Below are 21,560 nucleotides of genomic sequence, written 5' to 3' on the forward strand. Positions count from 1 at the left end.
AATTACTGCTTTAGAGCCCCAAAAGCTTTGTCCGCTGCTGGAGAGCAAGTGAATGGTACCTTGGGAGAGGTGAGTGCAGAGAGGAGAGCCACCAAGTTGATGTAACCCCGAAGGAAATGGTGGTATACATTTGAAAAACCCAGAAACCGTTGGAGCTGCACCCTGGACGTGGGTTGGGGCCAATCCATCACCGCTCTCAACTTCTCCGGATAAATCTGTACATTCCCCTCAGCAATAATGTATCCCAGAAAGGAGATATTGGAGCGGTGGAACTCACACTTCTCAGCCTTTACAAACAACCTATTCTCCAAGAGGCGCTGAACGACCTGTCGAACATGGAGAATGTGTTCCTGGGCAGAACGAGAGAAAACCAGGATGGAGTCAAAGACAAAAACAAAACGATTCAACATGTCCCAGAGCACATCGTTGAACAGAGCTTGGAAGACAGCAGGTGCGTTGGTGGGTCCGAATGGCATAACCAGGTACTCATAGTGTCCAATGGCAGTGTTGAAAGCTGTCTTCCACTCGTCTCCTTCACATATCCGCACAAGGTGGTAGACATTCCGAAGGTCCAGTTTGGAAAATATAGCAGCCCCCTGGAGAGGTTCGAAAGCTGAGGAGAGGAGTGGTAGAGGGTACCGATTTTTAATCGTAATATCATTGAGGCCCCGGTAAGCAATACATGGACGCAGGGTCTTGTCCTTCTTCCCCACAAAGAAGAATTTTGCACCAGCAGGAGAGGCAGAAGGGCGAATTCTCCCAACAGCCAGTGGGTCCTCGATGTACTCCTCCATGGCCTTGGTCTCAGGACCAGATATGGGATATAGCCGGCCTCGAGGCGTTGTGGTGCCCAGAAAGAGGTCAGTAGCACAATTGAAAGGATGATGTGGAGGAAGGGAGGTAGCACGAGCCTTGCTGAAAATCTCCAGGAGGTCATAATACTCTGCAGGCACGGCAGAGAGATCCGAGGCCATACTTAATCCTGGAGACAGATGTTTTGGAGATGGCTGTGCCGCCTTTACCCAGTGTGAATGGCAAAATGAGCTCCAACCCAGAATGGAACCCGTAGTCCAGTCAATATCTGGGTTGTGTTTTTGGAGCCAAGAAAAACCCAAAACAGGTATGTGGGGGGACTCAATGAGGAGGAGCTGAATTGACTCAATGTGGTTTCCAGATACCCGCATATGAATGGGAACTTTGCTGTGCGTGACTCTACCAATGAAGCGACCGTCCAGTGCCCTGTCATCTATAGGAACAGAGAGGAGTTGAGTAGGGATACTTAGTTCTGATACCAGGGTAGCATCCATGAAACTCATCTGCTCCAGACTCAATAAGCACCCGGAGAGACTTAGACTGGTCTCCCCACAGCAAGATCACATAAAAATGAGATTGGGTAATGGGACTGAGAGAATTCCCAGTCAGACTCACCAGATTATTTGTACTTACTAAGGCTTCAGGTCTCATAAATGGGCACGTGGCTATGTAATGCCCTATAGCTCCACAACACAGACAACAATTGGAGCTTAGCCTGCGGGAAAGTTCCCTAGGCGATAACCTAGCCCTTCCCAGTTGCATAAGTTCTGGTGTATCAGGCTTACCCGTCATCAATGATTCTCGAGGAAGCCCGGGTGGCTTCGGATCCTCTGAAAAAACCTTTGGGGACTTCCGGATTTCTTCGAAGATGAGCGAGCCACCGCGGATGAACGAGTGTGACCCAGGCCAGACCTTCTCTCACTCCTGCGTTCCCTTAGCTGTTCATCAATTCTAATGGTAAAGGCGATGAGGGAATCGAGGTCCACCTGTAACTACCGAGTAGCTAGCTCATCCTTTATCACCTCAAATAGTCCGTGAAGGAAGGTATCGAAAAGGGACTACGGATTCTAGACACTCTCGGCAGCCAACGTGCGATAGTCAACAGTGTACAACAGCCACACTACGGGAGTCTTGATGTAATTCAATAAGTTTACTGGCCGCCTCTCTCCCGGATACCAGAGAATCAAACACCTTCCTCACCTCTGCCATGTGAAGTAGTAACGCGCGACATACACCTAGTTTCCTGAAACTAGTCACAAATTAGATTGAGATAACTTTACTGCAACATTGCTTGCTCACTGCATCCAAGTTTCTTGACCGGTGTTTCAAAGAGTTGTCAGTCAATGCGAGCTCATGAATATTAGCTCCCTGCCCATAGCCTGTTTTTTCAAAATACTTAGTAGTTAGCCATGAGACAAAAAGTACTTTTTCTAAATTTTTGAGCATTTCTATCCTCCAAAAATATAATGGGTGATATTTTAGTCACTTAAAAGTCTATTTTACATGGGAATCAGAATGACTATTTGGGACCTTTAACATATTATGCCAATGCAACAGAACAGATTAACTGTCACGTACCTGACCTGGTTTCTGTTAGTTTTGTATGTGTTAGTTGGTCAGGACGTGAGTGTGGGTGGGCAGTCTATGTTTTCTGTTTCTATGTTGGTTTTGGGTGACCTGATATGGCTCTCAATTAGAGGCAGGTGTTTTTCATTTCCTCTGATTGAGAGTCATATTAAGGTAGGTGTGTTCACACTGTTTGTTTGTGGGTGATTGTCTCCTGTGTCAGTGTTTGTCGCACCATACGGGACTGTTCGGTTTGTTTATACATCGTTCTTTTTGTGTAGTCTATTTTTCCCTGTTCGTGCGTTCTTCGTGTTTTATGTAAGTTCGTATCGTTCAGGTCTGTCTACACATTCGTTTTGTTATTTTGTTAGTTAATTCAAGTATAGTTCGTTTTCTGTCTTCCGTGTCTGTGTCTGCGCACCACACGGGACTGTTTTCGGTTTGTTTTGTACATCGTTCTTTTGTGTAGTCTATTTTCCCTGTTCGTGCGTTCTTCGTGTTATTTGTAAGTTCGTATTGTTCAGGTCTGTCTACACATTCGTTTTTGTTATTTTGTAGTTTATTCAAGTATAGTTCGTGTCATTGTTTCGTCGTGTCTAATAAATCATTATGTATTCAACACCCGCTGCATTTTGGTTCATCCGAGGAGGAGGAATCTTACAACGATCGTTACATTAACTCTCATTGGTGGCCAAAAATAACTATCTGAAAGCCACGTCCCTACTCAGGCTTCTTATCTGACCCACTGGGTCATATCTCAATAACCCAGCATCAATAATCCAGCATCAATAACCCAGCAGTTTTTAAAGAAAACAACCCAACTAATTGACCCAATGTCTGCAACACATCAGTTGGATCATCCAAGCAAACCAGTATTTTTTTAAAGTGTATACTCTCTTCAAACTGCATGAGAAATAATTTTCCACTCAGTGACAATAAGAAGCATTTCCAACTGAACATCAACACTATAAGACTTCGACAACGTCTTATCATTAAATGTCACTCAAGATATCTTCACTCTGTCAATGTGGTAGACAAAGTTACGGTTCTATTATCAAAATACTGTAGATTGCTTGAAAGGATTCAAACTAATCTGTCTAAGATTCCTGCAGTCAACTCAATGTTTATGGTCCGATAGGGAAATGTAGTTTGCAGTTAGGATGACATACAACCCTACATTCAATAGTAGGCACACAGACACTACTGTAGGTACGTACAGTATACTGTAAGCAAGGGTGTCCTACCCTCCTCATGGAGAGCTACCCTCCTGCAGCATTTTCTAACACACCTGATTCGATTAATCAACAAGGTCCTTGAGACTTTGATTGGGTGAATCAGGTGTGTTTGTGCAGAGCTGGATCAAAAGCCTGCAAAAACAGTAGCTCTCCTGGAGGAGGGCCGACCCCCGCTGACACATAATATTGTACAGCCTGCAGTGGATGAATTCTGTATTGATACTGTAGATACAACTATTTTCTTGTATCATTATCGGATAAGATCAGCGCTGGTTGACGATAGAAACCTTATAAAAGTTATAATGTCTAGTCTACTGTAGTTGTACTCTGTAGTGACAGTCTAACATTATTGGCTGAGAGCAGCGATGGCTGAGAGATGTGTAACTCTAACAGGACAGCAGGTGTTGAGAGAGACGTCACGCTGCAACTGAAAAGGAAACATCTCCTTGACAATGAAGAACAGCTGGTGGTGGGGTGTGACACCTGGGTGCCTGCCTAGCGACGTGCCTTCTCTCTCAGGTACAAACTTCAATCAGAGTTCGACAGCTGAATCACCGGTGCTACCGTAAACGTTAGCATTAGCGACAGAGCCAGCATCTGTCACAAATCACCACGGTTACCAGAAAGATGGAAAATTATAGATTTTTAAAGGAATGATAAAAAAAAAAAATCTTTATCTGTGCACCTATCCCTTACTCCTTTTACAAGGTCATATAAATAATCAGGGATACTTCCCTCACTATTCATAGAATACATTCAACTGATTTATGGTGAATAATACAGGAAATGTAGGAAGACACATCAGGCATACGGAAGCTCTATCTGCCAAAGAAATGGCAGTATGTCATAATGGTGACAACATGCAGAGGTAATTGTGTGTAGGTAACTGTGTGCAGAGGTAATTGTGTGTAGTTTTCATATGTGTTGTTACGTTCTAAATAACAGAGTAAAAACTGACGGACAACTATGAAAAGCTCAAATCAAGAATATTCACCCAATGGGTCAGACAGCTGAACAGACAAAGACATGTTCCCACCATCACAAGTATATATTACAAGTATATATATATCACAAGTATATATATATACCCCACTTTAGGTAAAGTCTGCTCCTCTACTCTAAATATTACATCTTTATTGCTAGGCAGGGTGCTGACCTGACCTGACCTCGGTCCCCATTCCTCACTAATCCACAGCTCTCCACCATTATCAATGACCTCAAACATGTGATTGCCTTTCCCTTACTCAGTAACATTCCAAGCCCCTGGCTCATATCAAACCTTTATTGACCCCACCATATACATTCCTCCATAACCATTAACTTCTGGTGTAGCAAGTATTTCAAATTACAACCCAACAATGAAACAAGACTGTGGCCATTTTCTTTCCATAGGATCCCTGATGTCTAACAATAACATGTTCTGCCAGAACGTAAACGTTGTGCAATCCCCTCTCTCCCTTAGTGACTTGATTAAGGATATTTCAAGTTTATAAATCATAACCCATCAGTGTAATGGTGAGTCATTTTGTATCTATGTTGACCACAAAATGTGTATTGTATTCCCAATACCACAGTGGTGCTGGTGGTGTGTGAATGTGTGTGTGTGTGTGTGTGTGTGTGTGTGTGTGTGTGTGTGCACTGTAAAAAAAGAAAAAAAAAGAAAAGTTGATTCAACATACAATTGTAAGGCTACCAGCTGCAATAGAATTGTGAGTTCTCTCAACATTTGGGCATATAGCTGAACCAACATACATTCTCAAGTTGAAATGTACACTACCAGTCAAAAGTTTGGACGTACCTACTCATTCAAGGGTTTTTATTTATGTTCAATGTTTTCTACATTGTACAACAATAATGAAGACATCAAAACTATGAAATAACACATATGGAATCTTGTAGCAACCAAAAAGTGTTAAACACTTCCCACATATGCTGATCACTTGTTGGCTGCTTTAACTTCACTCTGCGGTCACAAATCATCCCAAACCGTCTCAATTGGGTTGAGGTCGGGTGATTGTGGAGGCCAGGTCATCTGATGCAGCACTCAATCACTCTCCTTCTTGGTCAAATAGCCCTTACACAGCCTGGAGGTGTGTTTTCGGTCATTGTCCTGTTGAAAATCAAATGATAGTCCCACTAAGCGCAAACCAGACGGGATGGTGCATCGCTGCAGAATGCTGTGGTAGTGTGCTGGTTAAGTGTGCCTTGAATTCTAAATAAATCACTGACAGTGTCATCAGCAAAGCACCCTCACACATCACACCTCCTCCTCCTCTATGCTTCACGGTGGGAACCACACATGACGAAGAACATCCATTCAACTGCTCTGCGTCTCACAAAGACATGGCAGTTGGAACCACAAATCTAAAATTTGAACTCATCAGACCAAAGGACAGATTTCCACCGGTCTAATGTCCATTGCTCGTGTTTCTTGGTCCAAGCAAGTCTCTTCTTCCTATTGGTGTCCTTTAGTGGTGGTTTCTTTGCAGCATTCAACCATGAAGGCCTGATTTCCGCAGTCTCCTCTGAACTGTTGATGTTGTGACATGTCTGTTACTTAAACTCTGTAAAGCATTTATTTGGGCTGCAATCTGCGGTGCAATTAACTCTAATGAACTTTGCTCTGCAGCACAGGTAATTCTGGGTCTTCTTTCCTGTGGCGGTCCTCATGAGAGCCAGTTTCATCATAGCACTTGATGGTTTTTGCGACTCCACTGTTAAAATGTTCATGTCTTCAGGTCTTAAGGTAATGATAGACTGTCATTTCTCTTTGCTTATTTGAGTTGTTCTTGCCATAATATGGATTTGGTCTTTTACCAAATAGGGCTATCTTCTATATACAACCCCTACCTTGTCACAACACAACTGATTGGCTCAAACACATTAAGAAGGAAAGAAATTACACAAATTAACTTTTGACAAGGCACACCTGTTAATTGAAATGCATCATGAAGCTGGTTGAGAGAACCCCAAGATTGTCCAAAGCTGTCATCAAGGCAAATGGTGGCTGCTTTGAAGAATCTAAAATATATCATATTTTGATTTGTTAAACACTTTTTTGGTAACTACATGATTCCATATGTGTTATTTCATAGTTTTTTGGTTACTTCATGAATCCATATGTGATTTTCCATTGCTTTGATGTCTTCACTATTATTCCACAATGCAGAAAATAGTAAAAATAAAGAAAAACCCTGGAATCAGTAGGTGTGTTCAGTCTTTTGACTAGTACTGTATGCAAATGTATTATTTCAGTTTTTATATTTAATAAATTAGCAAAAATTTCAAAAAATATGTTTTTGCTTTGTCATTATGGGGTATTGTGTGTTGATTGATGAGCGAAAAAAAAAAAAAAAAAAAATTGGAGTCTGAATACTTTCCGAAGGCACTGTGACCGACTGGTTCGATTCGGTCTGATGTAGAAAAAAATTGAAATTGTAGATAAAGGTAGAGACTCAGAACTAGAGAATTGTATATCCTGTTGGGGATGGGGGCGCTGTTTAGACTATTTATGCTAATTTGGCTAATTTTTTAAACGGCTTCCCACAAAATCCTTGATCGTACAATATGCATATTATTATTATTATTGGATAGAAAACAGTCTATAGTTTCTATAGGAGTTGAAATTTTGTCTCTAAGTGGAACAGAGCCCATTCTACAGCAATTTCCCTGACATGGAGTCAGATTTGAGAAATGTTGGCCACTCTTCTGAAGTCAGTTAAAGGGGCACTGTCGTTGCTATGACTATACGGACACTTCTTACGTCTTCCCCTGGATGCCTTTACGTGATGACGATTCCAACGGGGTCGATTGCGCGTTCACAGGCCCTACAAATGAAAAAACCCTGAAGCTAGTCATTCTTTGGGAGCTGCGTCATGAGCCTAGAGGACACCGGCGCGCACCTGTTCCAAGCGTTAGTTTAGCCTGTTATATTTCTCCGGTCATCTTTTCACTCGTTATAGGAGTTAAAAACATCATAAGGTAGTTAATTTAAAGCGTTTTATAGCAATTTATATCCGTTTAGTGCGATTTTGGGACATTTATTTTTGCAACGATGTGAAAAGTTGGGCACGCTTTTCAGTTCATCCCGAACGCAGTTGACATTTCCACATGGCAAGAGGACAGCTTTCCACCAAAAGACGATTTCTCCCAAGAAAGGATCCTTTGCCCAAGATACTGATGGAAGAACAGCTCAAGGTAGGACATTTTTATTATGATAAATCGTGTTTCTGTCGAAACATTTTAGTGGCTTAGGACGCCATGTTTTTTGACGTAGCTTCGCTTGGCGCAAACTGTATTGAAAAGTAAGGATAAATTAAAAAATGTAATAACGCAATTGTATTAAGAATTAAATTGTCTATCAATCCCTGTCCACCCTGTATTTTTTAGTCACGTTTATGAGTATTTATGTATAAGAGTAGATCACTGTCTAAGTGGCGCAAGGACATTTTCTTTACCAGCTTGTCTGCATTTCACATTGTCTAACCATGATTTTGGTGGCTAAATATAAACATTTTCGATCAAACTGTATATGCATGTTGTAATGTGATGTTACAGGAGTGTCATCGGAAGAATTCTGAGAAGGTTAGTGAAAAAATTAATATCTTTTGGCGATGTTGACTTTTATCGCTCACTTTGGCTAGAATCAATGCTGGGCTGCTAATTGCTATGTGCTAAGCTAATATAACGATTTATTGTGTTTTCGCTGTAAGACACTTAGAAAATCTGAAATATTGTCTGTATTCACAGGATCTGTGTCTTTCGATTCGTGTATGCTGTGTATTTTTACGAAATGTTTGATGATTAGTAGTTAGGTAAACACGTTGCTCATTGTAATTATTCTAGTCCATTTGTGATGGTGGGTGCAATTGTAAACTATGAAGTCTACCTGAAATATGCACTTTTTTCTAACAAAACCTATCCCATACCATAAATATGTTATCAGACTGTCATCTAATGAGTTTTTTTGTTGGTTAGGGGCTATAAATATCTTAGTTTAGCCGAATTGGTGATGGCTACTGGTGTTGGTGGACAAATAAAAGATGGTGGATTATGCTAATGTGTTTTTAGGTAATAGATGTACATCTTTACATATTGTGTCTTCCCTGTAAAACATTTTAAAAATCGGAAATGTTGACTGGATTCACAAGATCTGTGTCTTTCATTAGCTGTATTGGACTTTAATGTGTGAAAGTTAAATATTTAAAAAAAATATTTTTTTTGAATTTCGCGGCACTGGTTTTTCAGTGGGGGGGGGGGGGGGTGTGCCGCTAGCGCCACGCTGATCCTAGACAGGATATCATACACTACAGTTGAGGAACAATGGGAAAGTAATTATGCTTGGAAAGTGGATAACTTGTAACACACTTTTGAGAAAATGGCCTTTTAATGTTTTGGTAAACCTACTGGAGAGTTCTTCTTTGTCTACACCCGTTCAGCATTGTTGCTTAAGCCTTAGTCCCACCCATCTCTTCAAGGATTCATATGTGAGGCCATGTACTTAACATACAAAGATTTCAAGACTTCAGGCTGGTTTATACTATGGGTGTGCCAGAGTGCGCTCAGAGTGCGCTCTGGGCATTCCTAAATTCAGAATGTTTCGCTCTTGGAACATTCAGAACTTACACTGGAAGCTCTGGCAGGGAAGCTGGGTTGATCCGAGCGTTCTGACCTAACAACAGCAGTCAAGCACCCAAGCTAACTGGCTAACGTTGACTAGCTTGCTAGCTACTTCCAAACACAATATAGAGAACAGCTCACTCTGACCATTTTACTCACCCTAGCAGAGATGGTTAGGCTGTTTTTATGTTATCCAGGGTGTTGATGACTAACTGTGCTGCTGGCAACAATTTAATTACGGTTTTTAGCCAACGCTTACTGACACCGGAAATATTCAACGGGTGTTGAGCGTTCATAAATGTGTCAGTTATTCTGCGCTCTGGCACACTCAGACGAGAGTGCTCTGAAATAGGAGAAGATAGCCTGAGCGAATTTACCAACTACGTCTATCGACAGTTGTTGCAGTGACATCATGAACATTCTATTGATGTGGTTACTTGCATAGTGGAGTCTCTTGTTTAGACAAGTAGCTAGCTAACTAGCTAAACAATGAACCATGATCCCAACTCATAACGTTAACCCCCTGCATTAATCTGCAGGTAGCTAACCAACCAGTTTCAATGTTAGCTAACTAACATTAGGCTAGAACTAGCAATACAAATGGCTCTGAGATACGAATAATATTACTACACAAATTACACATAACTTTAGCGAGCCAGCCAGCTAAGGTTAGCTAGATAGCTAACAGTACGTTTTAACTTGAAATGAAAACAACTTTGACAAAATTAGAAACGGGTCATATCTGGAAAAGTAGCTAGCCAGTCTATCTTACAAGGATGGACGCTTCTCCCTCTCTGTCACGGATGCCATAGTTGCCCTTAGTTTGAAAATGTAATCCGGAGACAGGTGTTTTGTTCAATAGCCTTCTGTGTGTTCTCTTTTCAACTCCCTCTGCATATTTGCAATCAATTGACAGACAGAATTTTCTCCATCTCCTCAGCTATCATACTCCAGTTCCACTGGACACTCCACTGATTTCAAAACTCGGTTCTCCAGAAAGTGGAGAGCAACACTTTTCCAGTTCTACTACATTTACATTTACATTACATTTAAGTCATTTAGCAGACGCTCTTATCCAGAGCGACTTACAAATTGGTGCATTCAGGTATTCCTTAAAGAGGTGGGGTTTCAGGTGTCTCCGGAAGGTGGTGATTGACTCCGCTGTCCTGGCATGACATCTTTCAAAAACCTGCGTTAGAAAGGATTACCTACACATACTGACCAGCTCATGTCATAGACGGAACCATACTACATGGCAGACCAATCTGAACTCATCTCTCGGCATGTCCAGCCCATCCATTATCTCAGCCAATCATGGCTAGCGGGAAGGTTACTTCCTTTTTCTGTGGTTAAACCAACTAGGCGCATAATTTAACAATTGTATTCGTATTTGCAGATGGCATACACTTTTGTTTTTAAGGCACATGAAAGTTCACATGTTCCAGGAGGCATTTCTTCAAAAGTTCTTCAAAACTTTCCTGTGAAGTAGTGATGCACGACATATGTCTAGTTTCCTGAAACGAGTCACATATCATAGAGCATTTATTTGACCTGCAATAGAGCCTTCTGATTATAATGATGGGTGTGGTTTTGAGGGGTTTTGATTAGGGTTTGAAACCTAAATCATTTTCCTATCGTTTCGTTCTGAACGTAACCATTCTTTCCCCCCACGCTTTTCAGTCCAGAAAAATAAAGTTCTGAACAGGTTGGAACTAAAAAAAGGTAACAGTTTATATGGTTTCTTTTTTTTCCTTTTTAAACATCTGAAATCAATTTTAAATTACTTCTCCAATCAGTGGGGATAGAGCTGATCGCTATGGAGCGGGTAAGCTATTTGCATGCATTGGACAGACAAGTATAGGGCGCGAGATGTAATTGAAATTTTGCGGGTAGGGAGAGAGCAAGAGAGGGTAGAGGAGAAGGCTTGGCTTAAAGCGTTGAGCATGTTGTTATGATATGCATTATCTGAATTAGGCCTTCTGAATTGTACCTACGGAGGAGCGATCTCTGAAGGAACTTTGAATGTCTTTGAACTTCAGAGAGTTGGCTTAACGTTGGACCCGTTAGCTAAATAGCAAGTTGTGTGTGCAGACAGGCACCAGAATTAAATAAAAAACACATCTTACTTTTTTGTAGTTAACCTGTTTGGGCTGCAGGGGCAGTATTGAGTAGCCTGGATAAAAGGTGCCCATTTCAAATGGCCTCGTACTCAATTCTTGCTCGTACAATATGCATATTATTATTACTATTGGATAGAAAACACTCTCTAGTTTCTAAAACCGTTTGAATTATATCTGTGAGTAAAACAGAACTCCTTTTGCAGCAAACTTCCTGACAGGAAGTGGAAAATCTGAAATCGATGCTCTGTTCTAGGGCCTGCCTATAAATGTGCTTGATGTCAACAGGCAGTGAGAGAAGAAATGGAGTGTATAACATGATCTGAGGTCGAATAAAAGCTCTTGGCATGACGTGACACCAATTTCCTGTTTTCTGGAAGGGACCTGGTATTCCCTTCTGAAAAGCTGTCGTTATAGACGACTAATATCTCCGGCTTTGATTTTATTTGATAAATGTGACAATATCATCGTAATGTTTTTTCAATATAGTTAAATCAGATTATTTAATTTTTTTCGGGACGTTAGGCGTGTTGCTTTGTCTGCGTTTGTTCACGAAGGAGAGCTTCGCGCCACTTTAATAGCTTTCCGTGCTAATTGACTGGAGAAGAGGACATTCGAAAACCAAACAACGATTGTTCCCGACAAAGGACCCCTTGTACAACATTCTGATGGAAGATCATCAAAAGTAGGACCCATTTTATGATGCTATTTCATATATCTGTCGAACATGTGTAATATTAGTTTGCGCCCAGATTTTGGGCACTCTCGCGCTATAACTAAGCTGGATGTCGTAATGAAGTTATTTTTAGAATTCTAACACGGCGATTGCATTAACCTCTTTGGGCTGCAGGGGCAGTATTGAGTAGCCGGATAAAAGGTGCCCATTTCAAACGGCCTCGTACTCAATTCTTGCTCGTACAATATGCATATTATTATTACTATTGGATAGAAAACACTCTAAAACCGTTGGAATTATATCTGTGAGTAAAACAGAACTCCTTTTGCAGCAAACTTCCTGACAGGAAGAGGAAAATCTGAAATCGATGCTCTCTTCTAGGGCCTGCCTATTAAAGTCCTTGATATTTATTCGTTTAGATGCACTTCATACGTCTTCCACTAGATGTCGACAAGCAGTGAGAGAAGAAATGGAGTGTGTAACATGATCTGGGCTCGAATAAATGCTCTTTGTATGACGTGTCACCAATTTCCTGTTTTCTGGAGAGCGCGTCAAAGGACCTGGATTTGCCTTCTGATAAGCTGCCGTTATGGACGACTAATTTCTCCGGCTTTGATTTTATTTGATACATGTGACAATATCATCGTAAATTATGTTTTTTCAATATAGTTTAACCTGTTTGGGGTGCAAGCCCGACCTCGGACCGAAAATGACAACAGCTGCAGAGCGCGAAATTCAAAATCTATTTTTTTAAAATATTTAACTTTTACACATTAACAAGTCCAATACAGCATTTGAAAGATAAACATCTTGTCAATCCAGCCAACATGTCCGATTTTTTAAATGTTTTACAGAGAAAACACCACATATATTTATGTTAGCTCACCACCAAATACAAAAGTGGACAGACACGTATGAATTATGATTATGAAGTATGAATTATGATTGAAGTAGCATGCACAACCAACCGAAATAAACTAAAACCAACCTAAAGAGCCCAGAAAAAACGACCTCAGATGACAGTCATATAACATGTTACACAATAAATCTATGTTTTGTTCATAAAAAGTGCATATTTTAGCTATAAATCTGTTTTACATTGATGCTACCCAAAAATGCTAATACATAGCTACAGTCTGAATCCAGCCGGGAGTAGCCAGAGAAAATACATACACCAACGTCGGCTACTAATTACACCTCATAAAACATTTCAGAAAAACATATGGTGGATAACTAATGAAAGACAGATATCTTGTGAATACAGACAACATTTCCGATTTTTGAAGTGTTTTACAGCGAAAACACAATATATCGTTATATTAGCTAACATCATAAGCTAGCATAAGGCAGCCTTGATTCTAGTCAAGCGCTAGCCTAGCATAGTTAGCAGCGTTAGCATTCAACAGTTCGACATATATATGAAAAAGCATCCCAAATTGGGTCTTATCTTTCTTGGTACTCCATCAGAATGTTGTAACGGGGTCCAATGTCCAGTAGAGTCTTTAGTTGGGTTCCAGAACGAACGATTTCCCTCTTTGGTTAGCTAGCACGGTAGCATTGCTGCGCCAGAAAGCGTTTCTTCAAAAAATTCTTCCGTCGTTTCACATCTAAAGTCCAGAATAAATTGCAATAATATAATTAAAGTATATTGAAAAAACAACCTTTAGGATGATTTTGTGACATGTAGCAAATAATATCGTAGTCAGGCATCATATTCAAAGTTATCTACCTTGTTCCAGAAGCCGAGATCAAATTATCCTTCGCGCCCGGATTTTTATTTTAACTGCGCATGTCTCACAAGAAGTTCTGTTATTCAGTCCAGGGACGAGATATTCGACCCCTTTCAATTCTCACTTCCGCATTACAGTCTGACGTACACCTCTGACGTGTCTCTATGGTCCCAAGTCAAATGGCCTTTTATAGAGAAGGTCTTAAAGAGACACATCGCATTTTGGGAAACTCAATTCGGCTGGGAAAATGGCTGTAAAAATATTTCTGTTCGACTTAGAGAAACAATTCAAACCTTTTTAGAAACTACAGACTGTTATCTATCCAACAGTAGTAAATATATGCATATTGGAAAATAAAAAGTTTCTTAGGAGGCCGTTTGAAAATGTGCACACATTTTCCAGTTTTTTCAATATTCAGCGTGCAGCCAGAACAGGTTAATCAGATTATTGAAATTTTTTCGGGAGTTTTGCCGTGTTCCGTTCTCTGAGTTTGTTGACGATGGAGAGAAGTGTGCTTGCTAAATCGAGAGGGAAAAAGGTTGTTCTAAAACCAAACAACGATTGTTCTGGACAAGGGACCCCTTGTTCAACATTCTGATGGAAGATCAGCAAAAGTAGGAACCATTTTATGATGTTAGTTCATATATCTGTCGTACATGTGAACTAGTCGTTTGCGGCCAGGTTTTGGGTACTCTCTCGCAATAACGTAAGCTGCATATCGTAATGAAGTTATTTTTTTGAATTCTAACACGGCGATTGCATTAAGAACTAGTGTATCTATCATTTCCTATACAACATGTATTTTTTAGTTGTGTTTATGAATAGGTATTTGGTCAGAATATGTGTGTCAGAAAAAGTGTCAGAAAAATATCCGGACGTTGTGGGAAAAAGATGCTACGTTAGCACAATGTATAACCACTGATTTCAGCTCTAAATATGCACATTTTCGAACAAAACATAAGTGTGTGTATAACCTGATGTTATAGGACTGTCATCTGATGAAGCTTATCAAGGTTAGTCAAAAATTATATATCTTTTGCTGGTTTGTTACGATCGCTAACTTTTGCTACTGGGGAATGGCTTGTGTTTCTGGCTATTGTGGTAAGCTAATATAACGCTATATTGTGTTTTCGCTGTAAAACACTTAAGAAATCGGAAATATTGGCTGGATTCACAAGATGTTTGTCTTTAATTTGTACACTTTTTATTTTTCAGAAATGTTTTATGATGAGTATTTAGGTATTTGACGTTGGTGTCTGTAATTATTCTGGTTGCTTTCGGTGCAATTTCTGATTGTAGCTGCAATGTAAACTATGATTTATACATAAATATGCACATTTTTCGAACAAAACATAGATTTATTGTATAACATGTTATAAGACTGTCATCTGATGAAGTTGTTTGTTGGTTAGTTTGGTTGGTTCTTGGTTAGTTAGGTTGGCTTTGTGCATGCTACCTGTGCTTTGAAAAATGTCTGTCCTTTTTTTGTATTTGGTGGTGAGCTAACATAAATATACGTGCTGTTTTCGCTGTAAAACATTTTAAAAATCGGACATGTTGGCTGGATTCACAAGATGTTAATCTTTCATTTGCTGTATTGGACTTGTTAATGTGTGAAAGTTAAATATTTCTAAAAATATCTTTTGAATTTCGCGCCCTGCACTTGAAGTGGCTGTTGTCATATTGTGCCCGGCTTCGGAATTGCAGCCCAAAGAAGTTAATAAATCCAAAGTGAAATGTGATAAATATAGTTTGCTTAACCAGAATTGAAAAGGCTAATCCATTCTACTCTAATTAGAAAACTCTCTCCCTAATTTCTGAATGACGCTTGTAAAGTCAGTAGGCTACTAGATTATGCTTTGTAGGGGAGGAACAGGTAGCTTACGCAGGTAAAGATTTTCAGCAGGCAGGCACTGGAATAAGTTTCAAGCAGAGTTTGTTGAGTAAACTTTAACACATTAGCTCAAATTCTTGTCACTTTGAAGTCCACTCAACTCACAGAATAACGCTGATTAAGCAATTGGTTAAATTGGCTTTCATGTGTCCTTATTCTTCTATCCTCGTGGGGACCTGAAATCCCCAAAGTTCCCACAGGGATAGTAAATCAATGAAAATGTTTCTGGTATGTACAGGTATGTACAGGTACTGTATGTACATAGAAAATAGTTTAGTCAAAACATGCCTTGGTTTGAAGCAATTGGTAAATTAGGTATCAAGTGATGTATGTAAGGCTATTTTAAACTTAAGGGTTAGGGTTAGAGAAAATTGGATTGTGAATGGAAATCAATTTTAGATCCCCCACGAGGATAGAATAATAAATGTGTGTGTGCGTGTGTGCTAAAATTCACATCTAAGACTCAACCTATCGAAGACAGGTCATATCAGATGGATAGAGCATACACATTTGAAGTCGGAATTTGACATACACTTAGGTTGGAGTCTTATGGCTGCAATCCCGGTAACGGGATGATGTGACAACAGCCAGTGAAAGTGCAGGGCGCCAAATTCAAAATAACAGAAATCTCACAATTAAAATTCCTCAGACATACATGTTTCTTATACCATTTTAAAGGTAATCTTGTTGTTAATCCCACCAAAGTGTCCGATTTCAAATATGCTTTTCAGCGAAAGCACTACAAACGATTATGTTAGGTCACACCAAACCACAATAAGCACAGCCATTTTTCCAGCGAAATATAGCAGTCACAAAAAGCAGAAATACAGCTAAAATTAATCACTAACCTATGATGATCTTCAACAGATGACACTCATAGGACTTCATGTTACACAATAAATGCATGTTTTGTTTGATAAAGTTTCAATTTATATAAAAAAAATCTGAGTTTACATTGGCGCGTTACAATCACTAGTTACAAAAACATCCAGTGATAGTGCATAGCCACATCGTTTCAACAGAAATACTCATCATAAATGTAGATGATAATACAAGTTATACACATGGAATTATAGATATACCTCTCCTTAATGCAACCGATGTGTCAGATTTCAAAAAAACGTTACGGAAAAAGCAAACCATGCAATAATCTGAGACGGAGCTCAGAACAAGAGTCAAATTAGCCGCCATGTTGTAGTCAACAGAAACCAGAAATTACATGATAAATATTCCCTTACCTTTGATGATCTTCACAATAAATGCTTGATTTGTTCGATAATGTCCGTTATTTATGTCCAATTAGCTACTTTGGTTAGCGCGTTTGGTAAACAATTCCAAAGTCACAAAGCGCGTTCACTAAAACGTGACGAAATGTCCAAAAGTTCCGTAACAGTCAGTAGAAACATATCAAACGATGTATTGAATCAATCTTTAGAATGTTGTTAACATAAATCTTGAATAACGTTCCAACCAGGGAATTACATTGACTTCAGATGAGCGATGGAACGGAGCTGCCTCTCACGTGAACCCGCGTGGTCAAAGCATGGTCGCCTCATGGCAGTGGTGACTCATTCCTGTCTCCTTCGGCCCCCCTTCACAGTAGAGTCATCAGACAAAGTTCTATTGACATCTAGTGGAAGCCGTAGGAAGTGAAAACTCATCCATATCTCGCTGTAATTTCAATGGGAGCTTGGTTGAAAAATGACCAGCCTCAGAAAAAATCCAAACAGGAAGTGGAACTTCTCAGGTTTTTGCCTGCCATATGAGTTATGTTATACTCACAGACATAATTCAAACAGTTTTAGAAACTGCAGAGTGTGTTCTATCCAATACTACTAATAATATGCATATATTAGCAACTATTACTGAGGACCAGGCCGTTTACTCGGGGCACCTCTGTGCACCTTTCATCCAAGCTACTCAATACTGCCCCTGCAGCCATAAGGAGTTAAAACTTGTTTTTCAACCACTCCACAAATTTCTTGTTAATAAACTATAGTTTTGGCAAGTCGGTTAGGACATCTACTTTGTGCATGACACAAGTAATTTTTTGTAAACAAATGTTTACATACAGATTATTTGTAACAGTTTTCTTCCATTGGTGAAGGAGAGGACCAAAATCCAGCGCGGCTAGTGTTCAACATATTTAATAAACAAAGAGACGAATATGTGAACACTATACAAAATAACAAAATGTGAAAACCGAGACAGACCTATCTGGTGCAGAACACAAACACAGAGACAGGAAACAATCACCCACAAAATCCCAACACAAAACAAGCCTCCTATATATGATTCTCAATCAGGGACAACGATTGACAGCTGCCTCTGATTGAGAACCATATTAGGCTGGACACAGAAACAGACAAACTAGACACACAACATGGAATTCCCACCCAGCTCACGTCCTGACCAACACTAAACAAGCAAAACACATAAGAACTCTGGTCAGGATGTTACAGTACCCCCCTCCTGAGGTGCGGACTCCGAACGCACCCCTAAAACTCAAGAGGAGGGTCTGGGTGGGCATCTGTCCACGGTGGCGGCTCCGGCGCAGGACACCACTTTACCACTGTCTTTGTCCCCCTCCTTAGCGTCCTTTGAGTGGCGACCCTCGCCCCCGACCTTGGTCTAGGAACCTTCACCAAGGCCCCCCCTAGATAGAGAAGATAGCTCAGGACAGAGCGGTAGCTCAGGACAGAGAGGTAGCTCAACACAGAGAGGTAGCTCAAGACAGGGAGGTAGCTCAAGAGAGAGAGGTAGCTCAAGAGAGAGGTATCTCACGACAGAGGGGCAACTCCGGACTGAAAAGCAGCTTCGGACAGAGAGGCAGCTCTGGACTGAAGGGCAGCTCTGGACTGAAGGGCAGCTCTGGACTGAGGGGCAGCTCCGGACTGAGGGGCAGCTCCGGACTGAGTGGCAGCTCCGGACTGAGTGGCAGCTCCGGACTGGAGGGCAGCTCATGAATGGAGGGCAGCTCATGACTGGCTGGCGGCCCTGGCAGCTCCTGACTGGCTGGCGGCTCTGGCAGCTCCTGACTGGCTGGCGGCTCTAGCAGCTCCTGACTGGCTGGCGGCTCTGGCAGCTCCTGACTGGCTGGCGGCTCTGGCGGCTCCTGACTGACGGACGGCTCTAGCGGCTCCTGACTGACGGACGGGTCTAGCGGCTCCTGACTGAAGGACGGCTCTAGCGGCTCCTGACTGACGGACGGCTCTAGCGGCTCCTGACTGATGGACGGCTCTAGCGGCTCGGGACAGACGGGCGGCTCTAACGGCTCGGGACAGACGGGCGGCTCTAACGGCGCTGGGCAGACAGATGGCTCAGATGATGCTGGGCAGACGGATGGCTCAGACGACGCTGAGCAGGCGGATTGCTCAGACGGCGCTGGGAAGGCAGATGGCTCAGACGGCGCTGGGCAGGCAGATGGCTCAGACGGTGCTGGGCAGGCAGATGGCTCAGACGGCGCTGGGCAGGCAGATGGCTCAGACGGCGCTGGGCAGGCAGATGGCTCAGACGGCGCTGGGCAGGCAGATGGCTCAGACGGCGCTGGACAGACGAGCAGTGCAGGCGGCGTTGGGCAGACGGCCGACTCTGACCTGCTGAGGCGCACAGTAGGCCTGGTGCGTGGTGCCGGAACTGGTGGTACCGGACTGGAGACAAGCACCTCAAGGCTGGTGCGGGGAACAGGAACAGGGCACACTGGACTCTCGAGGAGCACTATAGGCCTGGTGCCTGGTACCAGAACTAGAGGTACCGGGCTGAGGGCACGCACCTCAGGGCGAGTGCGGGGAGAAGGAACAGTGCGTACAGGGCTCTGGAGACGCACAGGAGGCTTGGTGCGTGGTGCCGGAACTGGAGGTACTGGGCTGGAGACACGCACCATAGGGAGAGTGCGGGGTGCTGGAACTGGAGGTACTGGGCTGGGGCGGGAAGGTGGCGCCGGATATACCGGACAGTGCAGGCGTACTGGCTCCCTTGAGCACTGAGCCTGCCCAACCTTATCTGGTTGCATGCTCCCCGTAGCCCGACCAATGCGGGGAGGTGGAATAACCCGCACTGTGCTGTGTAGGCGAACCGGGGACACCATGCGTAAGGCTGGTGCCATGTACACCGGCCCGAGGAGACGTACTGGAGGCCAGATATGTTGAGCCTGCTTCATGGCACTTGGCTCAACGCTCAATCTAGCCCGGCCAGTGCGGGGAGGTGGAATAACCCGCACCGGGCTATGCACACGTACAGGAGACACCGTGCCTCTGATTGTGAACCATATTAGGCTGGACACAGAAACAAACAAACTAGACACACAACATAGAATTCCCACCCAGCTCACGTCCTGACCAACACTAAACAAGCAAAACACATAAGAACTCTGGTCAGGACGTTACATTATTTCAATTATAATTCACTGTATCTCAATTCCAGTGGGTCAGAAGTTCACATGCACTAAATTTACTGTGCCTTTGAACAGCTTGGAAAATTCCAGAAAATGACGTTATGGCTTCCGAAGCTTCTGATAGGCTTATTGGCATAATTTGAGTCAATTGGAGGTGTACCTGTGGATGTATTTCAAGGCATACCTTCAAACTCAGAGCCTCTTTGCTTGTCATCATGGGAAAATCTAAAACATTCAGCCAAGACCTCAGAAAAAAAATTGTAGACCTCCACAAGTCTGGTTCATCCATGGTAGCAATTTCCAAACACCTGAAGGTACCACGTTCATCTGTACAAAAAATAGTACCCAAGTATAAACACCATGGGACCACGCAGTAGTCATACCGCTCAGGAAGGAGACACGTTCTTTCTCCTGGAGATGAATGTACTTTGGTGCGAAAAGTGCAAATCAATCCCAGAACAACAGCAAAGGACCTTGTGAAGATGCTGGAGGAAACAGGTACAAAGGTATCTATATCCACTGTAAAACGAGTCCTATATCAACATAACCTGAAAGGACGCTCAGCAAGAAATAAGCTACTGCTCCAAAACCGCGATTAATGGGGAAAAAGATGGTACTTTTTGGAGAAATGTCCTTTGGTCTGATGAAACAAAAATAGAACTGTTTGGCCATAATGACCATCGTTATGTTTGGATGAAAAGGGGGAAGCTTGCAAGCCGAAGAACACCATCCCAACTGTGAAGCACGGGGGTGGCAACATCATGTTGTGGGGGTGCTTTGCTGCAGGAGCACTTCACAAAATAGATGGCATCGTGAGGTGGGGAAATTATGTGGATATATTGAAGCAACATCTCAAGACATCAATCAGGAAGTTAAAGCTTGGTCGCAAATGGGTCTCCCAAACGGACAATGACCCCAAGCATACTTCCAAAGTTGTGGCAAAATGGCTTAAGGACAACAAACTAAAGGTATTGGAGTGGCCATCACAAAGCCCTGACCTCAATCCCATAGAACATTTGTGGGCAGAACTGAAAAGCATGTGCGAGCAAGGAGGCCTATACACCTGACTCAGTTACACAAGCTCTGTCAGGAGGAATGGGCCAAAATTCACCCAACTTATTGTGGGGAGCTTGTGGAAGCTTACCTGAAACGTTTGACCCAAGTTAAACAATTTAAAGGCAATGCTACCAAATACTAATTGAGTGTATGTAAACTTTTGACCCACTGGGAATGAGGTGAAAGAAATAAAAGCTGAAATAAATCATTCTCTGTAACATCCTGACCAGAGTTCTTATGTGTTTTGCTTGTTTAGTGTTGGTCAGGATGTGAGCTGGGTGGGAATTCTATGTTGTGTGTCTAGTTCGTCTGTTTCTGTGTCCAGCCTAATATGGTTCTCAATCAGAGGCAGCTGTCAATAATTGTCCCTGATTGAGAATCATATATAGGTGGCTTGTTGTGTGTTGGGGATTGTGGGTGGTTGTTTCCTGTGTCAGTGTTTGTGCCACACAGGACTGTGA

This window comes from Salvelinus fontinalis, chromosome 19 (assembly GCF_029448725.1).
Source record: "Salvelinus fontinalis isolate EN_2023a chromosome 19, ASM2944872v1, whole genome shotgun sequence".
Lineage (NCBI taxonomy): Eukaryota > Metazoa > Chordata > Actinopteri > Salmoniformes > Salmonidae > Salvelinus > Salvelinus fontinalis.